We start from the raw sequence: 12,025 nt of genomic DNA, 5'->3' as shown, positions 1-12,025 counted from the left end.
AAGTTTCAGATTTTAACATTTACTTAGACCAAGCAAGATGGTCTTTGCCTTTATTCCCAGCTCTTGGAGACAAGTGCTGTTTACTTGTAAATTGTTTTTCTAGGTATTGGTCGGACTTTTTCATAGTACATGAGACTACTCAAAGGTGTCAAATTCAAGGGCATGAAATTGTTTTTGACAATGTATGGTTCCTCGTCGTTGAACTCAGCCTGTAGGCTTGTTAAGATTATGGTGTACTGTATGGTTACTAATGGTTGAAACACATAAATTCTTACAAGGGATGGTCAGACATTGAGACAGATGGGAGTTAAACTGGGTGTCTGGACTTCAGTGGGTCTAGAGATGAAAAGGATAGCACACAGCCCCAAGGAGGTGCTAGAAGAAAAGCCCTGTTAACTAAGGTAAGTTCATCTCTGAACTAATGGCCTGTGGTGTTTGTTGTGTGCAATAGGTTTGGGGAAAACTAGGCAATGATGAGGCTGCTCACTTGAGGATTGAGTGCATCTAGATTCAGTTTCACCGCTTTGGGTTTGGGTGTTGTTTTTTTTTTTTTAACTTATGTATACAGTCTTCTGAGAATAGGGAATACGGATCAAATTACAGGTTGTGAGCCACCATATGGTTGTTGGGTATTGAACTCAGGACTTCTGGAAGGGCAGCCAGTGCTCTTCACCTCTGAGCCATCTCTTCAGCCCCTGGTCTGGTGTTTCTAAAGACAGTTTCTCTGTGTAGACAAGGCTGGCTTCATCTTCAGATCTAGTTTTTATGTTTGGTATGTCTGACTTGGTATATAAGTCTTGAATTGTGACACTACACAATGTTGTGTTTCTTTCATAGCTTATGGGGTACATGTAGCCTGTGATTCCCAGGTTGCACAGCTGGATCTAAACTGAGTTTTGAGCAGGGATAAGTGGCTAGAGAGCTTGGCAATTTTTTTTTTTTGTTTTTTTTGCTTAATAGAAGATCTCCAAGTCATAAGTAGCTTGAGACTCAATTTGTATATTTAGTGTTGAATGTGCCCCCCCCCCCCCAAGCCTTAGCTAACCATACTACGTCAAGTACTGGGGTAATAGAGATGTGTGCCAGCATGCCCAGTTTTATGATCTGATTTTTGTGAAGCAGGGTCTCGCTTTGCCCAGGGCTGGCCTGTAACCCAACAGATTTGACTATCTTTCTAGTGCAGGTATTAAAGGCATGAACCATTATGCCTGACTGCTCAGCTATTATTAACAAGCTGAAATCACATTTTATTACTGTTCAGAATTTTACGAAAATGTTAAAATTTTTACGTTTATAAAAGTGTTGATAGACCTGATTTTAGCATTTGGGATGATGAAAGGCAAGAGAAACTAGGGAATTAGGCCATTCTGGACTGCGTGAAACCATGTCTCTAGAAATTTTTTCCTGGAGAAGGAAATCAAATTTGGCCTGGTGCATGCTAAGTGACCAAGGTAGGCTTCAGCTTTACTGAGATGACCTCTGAAACTGTCTCCCTACCCGAGTTCTCTCTTCTTATTTGTCCTATGTGTGGGGGCATCTGAAGGGTCAGGTCAAGTAAGAGTTGGTCCTACCAGTTGTGTTCAAAGGAAGCAATTGAAACATTTGGTGACATGTACCTGTATCATCTTGCCAGCCCCTAATTCTCCCATTTTCTGCCTCTGTCTTGATCAAGAGTTGATGTGGGCCAGCTGCTTCTGTGTGGCCAGCAACCTTGCGCTCCACTGTATCTTGCCTTACCAACCAAAAATACTAGGTTGATTTTTGTCAAGACAGCCACACCCTTACCTAGAGGGAATGCTGTGGCTCCCTGCCAAAACAGTTCTGTGGAAGACACTACAGTTTCTCTGAAGTGGTTTTTACTATATAGTAAAATGGTAAAGATTTTTATTCACAGGCTCTCTGAGGTTAGTGAATATCTTAAGTGCTGGCTGGGTGGTGGTGGCACATGCCTTCAGTCCCAACACAGGGAAGGTAGAGGCAGACAGATGGATTTCTGCAAGTTCCTGGACAGCCAGGGCTACTCAGGAAATAACTAAAAATCCCAGTGAGGCAAGCAAAGTGAGTGATAGCAACCTGGAACTCCGGTTGGTTTGGGCTAGGCATGGACGTGTTTTTAATGTAGTTAACCCATAACAACACAACTGTTCATGTACCCCATTCTGAACAATGAAGTAAGATTCTTCCCTCATGGTCTGTTTGGGTCTTATGTGCTATAAGGCATCTCCCTAAGTGAAGTTTTAGGGAGAGGTCTGTGCTTACCATCTGCATAGCTGAGCATGGCAGTGGTCAGAATCAGGTCTGTTATGGAAAAGATCTTGCACTCTAGAGAGATGGTTATATATGACAAACCTTTCAAAGTAGAAAACCACCCAAACCCTACGTCTTAGTAACCAGCCCTTATCTATACTGTATTACTGTATTCTCCACAGGATCTTCATTAAACCAGAAACTGCCTATTTTAGCTAAACTGGCTGACGGGAGAGCTCATGGTTTTATGAGACAGGGTCTCCCTTTGTAGTCCTGGCTACCCTAGAGCCTCTATGCAAACCTGGATAGCCTCAACTCAGAGATCCTCATATCTCTGTTCCTAGTGCTGGGATTAAAGTTGTAAGCCATCGTTTCCGGCTATTTCTCTTGTTTTTAATGTAGGTACTAGTCATTCAAACTGCCTTATATCTGCACAGTGAACAGTCTGAGTTGTCTCTGCAGGACTCCCATTTTTGCTCTTGGAAATCTATTTGTGATCCGTACTGTTGCTTTGCTTGAATAAAGTTGCCTTGCAACTTTTCTAACCTGTGAGCCTTTATTTCAGTTCCTTGAATATGAAACTAAGAGCTAGGGCTACCTTTCAAAAGTTTGTTACTAAGAACAAGGGAGTTACTGGGTCTAGGAGAAGGTCTGGTTTTCTCAAGTTAGAACAGAGGAAGCTGAGGAACTAGCTTGGTAGCAAATAGCACTTCAGGCACAGAACCATGGAGTGAACAGTGCAAAATAGTAATAATATTATTATTATAGTAGTAATAATTGGCCATCTGGGGATGGGGAAGGCATAATCAGAGCAGCAGCCCACAGAGGGGAAGCAGATCCCCAAGGGAGGAGAGGAAACAGGAAGCCTTCAAAGCCCTGTCCTATTAGACATGGCTCCTGAGAGAGCACTGTGAGACAAGAGCATGGTGTAGTGATTTAGAACTCAGGAGTCTCGAGATGGTGTACTGTAACACTTTGTAAACGCAAACTACAGCATGAAAAAAAGATTTGTTTGAGGTTTCTGCTTTTTCCTCTGGTAATAAAGATGCTATTAGCAGTGAGTGTTGGAATGCATTCTTAATTATCGAAACTGATAACCAAATTTGCCTGTTGGATGGAATTCATGCTCATGTAGAACCAAATGCTAACTAATTATACTCTTAAAACAGATGAAGACACCATCCACACTTCCAAATGCAAGCAAAGCTGGGCATGCCGGTACATGCCTCTAATCCTAGTATTTATGAGTGGGAGGCAGGAGATTTTGAGTTCAAAGCCAGTCTGGGCTACTCTATTTCAAAGTAAAAGACTGCAAGCCACTTCAAAATAATTATGGTCACAACAAACCTGCCCTTTCTTGATCTTGGGTAAAAATAGAAAACAACCTTCAAGTTCTAAATATTTCTGAATACAACACTCAAGAGCATGCAATGTCAGTATGGCAACTAACCAAGGCTTTGAGCTTTGACTGTAAATGTGACAAACGGATTCATGTTAGAGTACACCAGGGCTGTGTCTGACTTGACTGAAATGTCTTGGAAGACACAAACACTGTCTAGTAGCAGATAATGTGAGGGCCAGAGAGATGGCCAAGCAAAGAGGTAGCTAAGGTACCCTGCCCAGCAGAGTCTGATAGCCAGAGTTCGGTCCTAGCAACCCAAGTGAATAAAAAGCCAGGTTCAGGGTCAGGCAGTGGTGGCACATGCTTTTAATCCCAACACCCGGGAGCAAAAGCAGGCCAGCCCAGTCTACAGAGCGAGTTCCAGAATGGCCAGAGAAATCCTGTCTGGGGGAGGTGGGGGAGCATGCCAGATGCAGTGGCACTCCTACAGGGAGACCAAAAGCTGAGGCAGAATTGCTAGGAAGCTCTAGGGCTGCTACTTAAGCTAAAGTATCCAGTGTAGAAGAAATGGCGGGAATCTTTGCTTCAGCAAGGGCGAGGATAGTAGCGGACCCCCACTCAGACTTGTGGCTTGTAGATAACTGCACATACACAGAAAGAATTATAAATACTAACACGTAATGTGAGTTACAAGTGCAAACCAGGTATGTAGTTTCAAATAGTCTCGTCACATTTAAAATGTGAAACTAATTCTACTGTATTAATCTAATGTAGCCCACATGTGTCACCACATACTAGGCATTAAAAATGGAAACATCTTGGAAAGCTGGGTGTTGGTGATGCACGTCTTTAATCCCAGCACATAGGAGGAAGAAGCAGGAAGATCTCTGTGAGTTCGAGGCCAGCCTTGAACAGAGGCTGTGCCAGCACAGGCTCCAAAGTTACACAGAGAAACCCTGTCTCAAAAAGCAAGCAAAAAAAAAAAAAAAAAACTGAATTAAAAACTTAAGACAGCTTAGATTTTCTTCCTACTTAGGAAAGTATAATATACTTTTAACCATCCACATATCTCACTTTTGCTAGCTGGGTTTCAGTGCTCTGGTATCTCGTGGCTACCTAAGAAGCAACGTGAACCTCCCTTTGAGTGTGAATGGCCATTTGATAACACCTCTTCAACAAGAATAACAACCATTGGGGCTGGAGAGATGGCTCAGTGGTTAAGAGCATTGCCTGCTCTTCCAAAGGTCCTGAGTTCAATTCCCAGCAACCACATGGTGGCTCACAACCATCTGGAATGAGGTCTGGTGCCCTCTTCTGGCCTGCAGGCATACACACAGACAGAAAAAAAAGAATAACAACCATTGCAGTAGACTTGGCACACATACCTGAATCCTAGCACATAGTCAGGGCTGGAAAGATCTGTTTAGAAAAACAAGCAGGGTGGTGGTGGTGCACTTCTTTAATCCCAGCACTCAGGCAGACCTCTGTGAGTTCAAGGCCAGCCTGGTCTACAAGAGCTAGTTCCAGAACAAGAAAAAAAAAAAGCCAAGCCGGGCGGTGGTGGCGCACGCCTTTAATCCCAGCACTCGGGAGGCAGAGGCAGGCGGATCTCTGTGAGTTCGAGACCAGCCTGGTCTACAAGAGCTAGATCCAGGACAGGCTCCAAAACCACAGAGAAACCCTGTCTCGAAAAACCAAAAAAAAAAAAAAAAAAAGCCAGGAAGCAAAAATAATATATATAAAAAATATATATATATACAAAAGCTATATATTTTAATATATTCCATATGTTGTAGTATACATATATACACGTTATATATCAATGTATTTTATGTGATAATACATAAATGATATAATACATATTATATTTATACATTAATATTTTAGATAATTTATTTCACTTTATTTCATGTGTGTTGGTATGAAGGTGTCAGATCCCCTGTGACTGGACTTACAGACAGTTGTGAGCTGCCATGTGGATTTTGCAATTTGAACCCGGATCCTCTGGAAGAAGAGCCAGTGCTCCCAACCTCTGAGCCATCTCTCCAGCCCTACATTAATTTTTCTTTTTTTTTTTTTTTTTTTTGGCTTTTCGAGACAGGGTTTCTCTGTAGCTTTGGTGCCCGTCCCGGAACTAGCACTTGTAGACCAGGCTGGCCTCGAACTCCCAGAGATCCACCTGTCTCTGCCTCCCGAGTGCTGGGATTAAAGGTGTGCGCCACCATCGCCCGGCTCTACATTAATATTTTTGAGACAAGGTTTTTGTAGCCCTGGATGTCCTGAAACACACTATGTAACCAGACTGGCCTTAAACTCACAGAAATCCTCTTGCCTCTGCTTCCTGGGTGGTAATTTTAAAGGTGCGTGACACCATGCCTGGCTTAGTTACTTTTCTATTCTTCTATTGCTATAAAGAAAAACCATGACCAAGGCAACTTATAGAAGAAAGAGTTTATTGGGTCTGACAGACGGAAAGACAATGGCCATTGTGACCAGGAGCATGGCAGTAGGCAGGTAGGTATGATGGAGCTGGGAACTTACATCCTGAGCTGCAAGCAGGAGGCAAAAAGGAGAGCTAACTGAGATGGCCTGGGCCTGTGGAACCTTAGGTCCACCCCCAGTGACACACCTCTTCCAAGAAGAGCATGCCTCTTAATCCTTCCCAAACAGTCCTGGGAACCAAGTATTCAAATATAGGAGCCTATGAGGGCCATTTGCATTCAAACCACTACATGACACTAGGGAAGTGTAAATTAAAACACAATATAGTACTACAAGCTTCAAGAATAGCTAAAAGAAAAAAAATCATAGTAAATGTTAATGAGGAACACCTGGAATACTCGTTCATTGATGCTGGAAATGCTAAACTCTATAGCCACACTGGAAAGGGCTGGCTGCCTCTTATACAGCTAACAGTACAGACCCCAGCAGTTCTAGCCTATTTATAGTTAGGATAAAGGTAATATTAAGGTCTGTATGTAAAAGTTTACTGCAGGCTATTTTTGCTTCTGCTCTGCTGTGTGACAAAACTTTCCCTGGGGAGGCACAACACACATGTCAACTCACCCCAGACAGGAAACCCATGCAGACCAAAGTACAGACCGCAAAGTCAGACTTGGTGAACCAATGAGTTTTATTGGGGTATCTTACATGAATATGAGTGAGCGATTACTCACAGGAACAGAAATGACTCAAAGACAGTTGTATCACCAAGCCCAACACCAGCACAGGTGACAGTTCACCAAAGCTAGTAACTGCGGGGTGGTGGTGGTGCACACCTGTAATCCCAGCCCTCGGGAGGCAGAGGCAGGTGGATCTTTGTGAGTTCAAGGCCAGCCTGGTCTACAAGAGCTAGTTCCAGGACAGCTACAGAGAAACCCTGTCTCAGAAAATAAATAAATAAATAAATAAATAAATAAAATAGCTAGAAACCTGGAACCACCAGCAGGAAGGTAAACAGTTTGGAAAGTGTACTTTCTTCCAGCCCCAACATAAAACATTTCTCACCAGTGTAGAGGTGTGGGAATAAAGACACAATTTACTGGACAGTATCGGGAGTGATCATTCAAATCCTGAAATCGCCTGTGTTTGTTTTTTTAAATAGCTTTTATATCAATGTAAACTGAAAGGGAAGGTAATAAAAACTTCATTAGCTCTGATCCTACTGCACGTACTGGCTTTGTGGGAGCCTAGGCAGTTTGGATGCTCAACTTACTAGACCTGGATGGAGGTGGGGGGTTCCTTGGACTTCCCACAGGACAGGGAACCCTGATTGCTTTTCGGGCTGAGGGGGGGGGGACTTAATTAGGGGAGGGGGAGGGAAATGGGAGGCGGTGGCTGGGAAGAGACAGAAATCTTTAATAAATAAATAAATTTAAAAAAAATAAAATAAAATAAAACTTCATTAGCATTCTGTTTCCTGGGGGGGAGGGTGTGTGTGTGTGTGTATGACTTAAGTCACATCTTGTTTATGTCTATTTTGTCCTGTAGACTGAGAACACCTCTTCCCCAGGTGACCTCATAATTTACAACAGAAGGAACAGAACTATCTTAGCATATCCTGACACCTGTTGGGATGCCACCAGGTTTGCTTTACTTCAAAAGAGCCAGGCAATCCCCTCCTGCGTGGAAGGTGCATATTGTGTTTGTAAGTCACTCAGATTTCTGACCAGCAGACCATGTGGAATTTGGGCCTGCATATTTCCGCCCCTACACCTTTCCAGGTGCCTCAGTTGGTCTAAACCTCCTCCAGGCAGCTCAGCTGCTCCTCCCACCTCAGCTAGTCTGTTCTGGTCTCTGAGTCTTATTTATCCTTTGACTTGTCTAAGAGACATCTTGGCAGCCTGGCTCATCTGAGAGGGACTATCAGCTTTTGTTTTTTACTCTGGCAGGGAGGAACCCAGTGAATCCAGTCAGTTTCAGGGACTCTTGAAGTTCTTTTAAGTTGTTTACCTTTCTGCTAAAGGAGCATCCCTGCAGGATAGAATGTTTCAATCTTGGAGGAAACTGTTACCCAACATGCAAAGGTAGTGCTTCTCTACCTTCCTAGAGCTGTGGCCGCTTAATACAGTTCTTCATGCAGTGACGACTCCAACCATAAAATTATTTTCATTGCTACTTCATAACTGTAATTTTGCTACTGCTATGAATTGTAAACATCAGTATTTTCTGATGGTGTTAGGTGACCCATGTGACCCACTACTTGAGAACCACTGCTCTAAGATTATGCTAAGAGAAAGGACATTCTAAAAGAGGCAAGACTGTAACAAAATTTGGGTGGGTAATTAAAGTATTCTATATTCACAGTGGTTCCAGTTAAGACAACTGAATATGATTTTCTAAACTCATTGAATGCTACATCTACAACAGGGAAATTTCACTGCATGTCAATTTTACTTCAATAAATTCATCAAGAAAACAAGTGACATGTTTTCACTCCCCTAAACAACTTTGAGCCATCTTCCTGATGTGCTATATTACATGTGGGCTGGAGGTGCACAGGCAGGAGATACTTCAGGGTATACACGTGCTCCTGATTGGACATGATGGAAAATGCAATGAACTATGAGCTTTCCTTCTTAAGCCCTTGCAATACTTGGTCTGGGGCCACTTCCGAGGATCTGGCCCTGGCCTGAGTCCATCCATCTGGCAAGTATTGAATTAGAGCTTGCTTCAAGTTTTTTTTTTTTTTTTTTGGTTTTTCGAGACAGGGTTTCTCTGTGGTTTTGGAGCCTGTCCTGGAACTAGCTCTTGTAGACCAGGCTGGTCTCGAACTCACAGAGATCTGCCTGCCTCTGCCTCCCGAGTGCTGGGATTAAAGGCGTGCACCACCATCGCCCGGCTTCAAGTTTGACTTGAAACTGTGGTAGTAGTCTTATTTTCAAGCCATGGGGTGAACAATAACTGCTTGCTGCTTTTAGTCACCTCTCAATGATGGATTATGACCTCTGGAAGGCCAATATGTTCTCTTAACTACTTATCCACTGAACCACTTCTCCAGCCCTAAATTTCTAGTTCTTAAGGATGGACTTTCATTAGTGATTTCCTTGCAAACTTTGGAAAGAGGAAACAGAGTAACGACGAGAGGAAAACGTGACAAAGGCAGGTAACCACGGTCAAGATGGACAGGATGAATCCTGACAACAGGATGTGGCTTGGATTGGGCCACAAAAGCAGACATTAGTCCGTTTTTGTTCCGCTAAGTCCACCAGCAATCTAGCTACGAGAAAAGCACCGGATGAATTTTACTGGGATAATCTACAATGTACCAGTGCTCCCAACACTGCCAAGGACGCAAAACTTGGAAATCTCAACTGAGAAAAGACTAAGAAGGCACAGGAGTTTGGGCTGCTGTTTCAGTGATAGAAAGACAAATAGATGTTTGATATCTGCACTTGGTTCCTGGCTCACAGCTTCTAACACCTTTGTAGAAAGAGGCACTAGAAAAATCTTTTGTCAACTTTTGGATTTGAACCCTGCTCCTGACAAAGCACCAGGTGCCTTTGCAATCTTCCACGCATAGAATAGGAACATCTTTTGTTTTAACAAAAGGATTCTGTGATACCCTAAGATGGGGCATGCTCACTGAAAGATCCAGCCCTGTGGTTAGAAAATTGACACTCAGCCCTATCTCCCCATATCCATAAAGGGCAAAGAGGTGAAGTTGAATTCATTCCTCCTGCTTATGTAATGTAGACTCTGCAAAGACACAAAAGTGTAGTTTTTGTTTTTGTTTTGAAAGACCCCCAAAGTGGGAAGACTCTCACTCAAGTCTCGGAATAACACGACCTCCCAGGAACTCACGAGAGACAATCCTTGCTGCAATCACACGAGGTTTATTGACAGGAACCAGCGTGCTGGGGCCAAGATTCATATCCCGTGGGATACAGGAGTTCGACCCTGAGTAGCTGGGAAAAGAGGTATTTAAGAGATGAAACCACAACCCAAAGCAGATAGGGAGGGCGTCATTGGAAAATTCCAAAAATACCAGTGATAATCACAAGGGGGTAACTCCCCATTTCTCAAGATTATTTTTAAGATTATAATCTAACTTTTTGGTCAGCTAGTTCCTGGAATAGAGTCACTGAACTGGCTAACCTAGATTTTTGGCTCTATTCTTCCTACTAGGGGGTCTGGATTTATCTGGGTCTTTCAGTTTTTGGTTTTCTTTTCCTCTTTTAGGGTTCTGCCATCCAGCTCCCAAACAAATGCTTGGAGACTTATTCTTACTTATGAATGGCCAGCCTTAGCTTGGCTTTTTTCTAACTAGCTTTTCTTTACTTAAATTATCCTGTTTATCTCTTGCCTCCGGGCTTTTACATTTCTCTATTCTCTGTTCCTTTCTTTCTTACTCTGTGTCTGTCTGGATGCCTGGCCCTGACATCTTCTTTTCCTTCTCCTTTTCTTAAGTCCAGCTCTTCTTTCTTCTCCTATTTATTCTCTCTGCCTGGCAGCCCCACCTATTCCTCTCTCCTGTCTAGCTATTGGTCATTCAGTCAGTGCTTTATTAGACCAATCAGGTGTTTTAGACACGCAAAGTAGCACAGTTTTACATAGTTAAACAAATGCAACATAAAACAACGCAGCACATCATTTCATCATTAAACAAATATTCCATAGAATAAACAAGTGTACACATCTTAAACTAATATTCCACCACACGAAAGTACGTGGTTTGGATTACTGAACATTTACAAGTTTCTGGGTGCTTATTGTTGGGAGTGGACTTGGCTACCTCTTCCTAAATTCTCTGCCTGATCTGCCTCTTGCTGTGGAATAATCTCCTTGTGCACACTGTGAAGACTTGTTGCTGTGATTGGCTTAATAAACAAGTTAACTAGCCAAGAGCTGAACAGATTTTAAGGTAATATAGGAAAGCCAAACTGAGAATGATGGGATAAGGAAGGGCAGAGTCAGAGGAGTCACCAGTCGATGCAGCCGGATATACAAAATGGGATAGAAGTAAAAGCCATGAGCCTCGGGTCAGCACATAGATAGGCTAGTAGAAATGGGTTAAGTTGTAAGAGGTAGTTAGTAACAAGCCTGAGCTATTGACCAAGAATTTTAATAATATTAAGCTTCTGAGTGATTCTTTAAGAATGGCTCCCCAGACAGGAAAACTCCACCTACAACCTCTTGCATCTGAGTGAATCTTTTGTGACATCATCTGTAATTAACTATTTAAGTAAACTGTCTAAACAAACTGTTTTCTTTGGTTGTGTGAGCTGATGTAGAAAACAGAACTAGAGGAAAGGTTTGTAGGCTGTGATGTACAGAAGTACAAAATAGATAGTTGACAACAGATAGGGAAAGTGGTTCTATGGGATTGAGCTCTTAATTTATGGGGTCTGACACTATTTTCAAGAAGAAATTGTGAAAAGTTGAATAATTTGTAAGGTTGGTTCCTTGTGTTGTCTTCCTACATGGTGGAAAGAGAGCTCTCTGCAGTCTTTAAAGGCACGAATTCTATTCCTGTGGTCTTTACCTTCATGACCTAATTGATCCTCAAAGTAATGGTAGAATTTTAACATATACATTTTGGAGATGCATGCATTTAGTCAGTAATATCTAAATATAGTGTAATATCCTGCAGATTATCTGATAACAAAGAATGCAATGTTAGTGACTTTTTCTCATGATTGAGACAAAATAGCAAGAAAAGTGACTGTCTAGGGAATTATCATACAGAGACACAAAGCCCTTCAATGGAATGGTGTCTCCCATTTTTTAATGTGGGAAAAACCTCTCTCCTTTAACTAATTCCTCCCTTTCAGAATTCCCAATTGTCTTACCAAATCTGCCGTCGATGTTGAAGATGTGTGGCTGATTGCTGCTGTGTAGAACAGTAAAAGCCTAACTGTATTTCAAGGCAGCTACCTAGTTTGTCAGCAGGCTGAGAAAGGGGTTCAGGGAGAGAGTCCACCAGGAGATAAAAAA

Source organism: Microtus oregoni, unplaced genomic scaffold (assembly GCF_018167655.1).
Source record: "Microtus oregoni isolate MIOR12 unplaced genomic scaffold, Mior012 000036F_ref0000092, whole genome shotgun sequence".
Classification (NCBI taxonomy): domain Eukaryota; kingdom Metazoa; phylum Chordata; class Mammalia; order Rodentia; family Cricetidae; genus Microtus; species Microtus oregoni.
The sequence above is the reverse complement of the archived record's forward strand: the minus strand, read 5'-3'. Positions refer to the sequence as shown.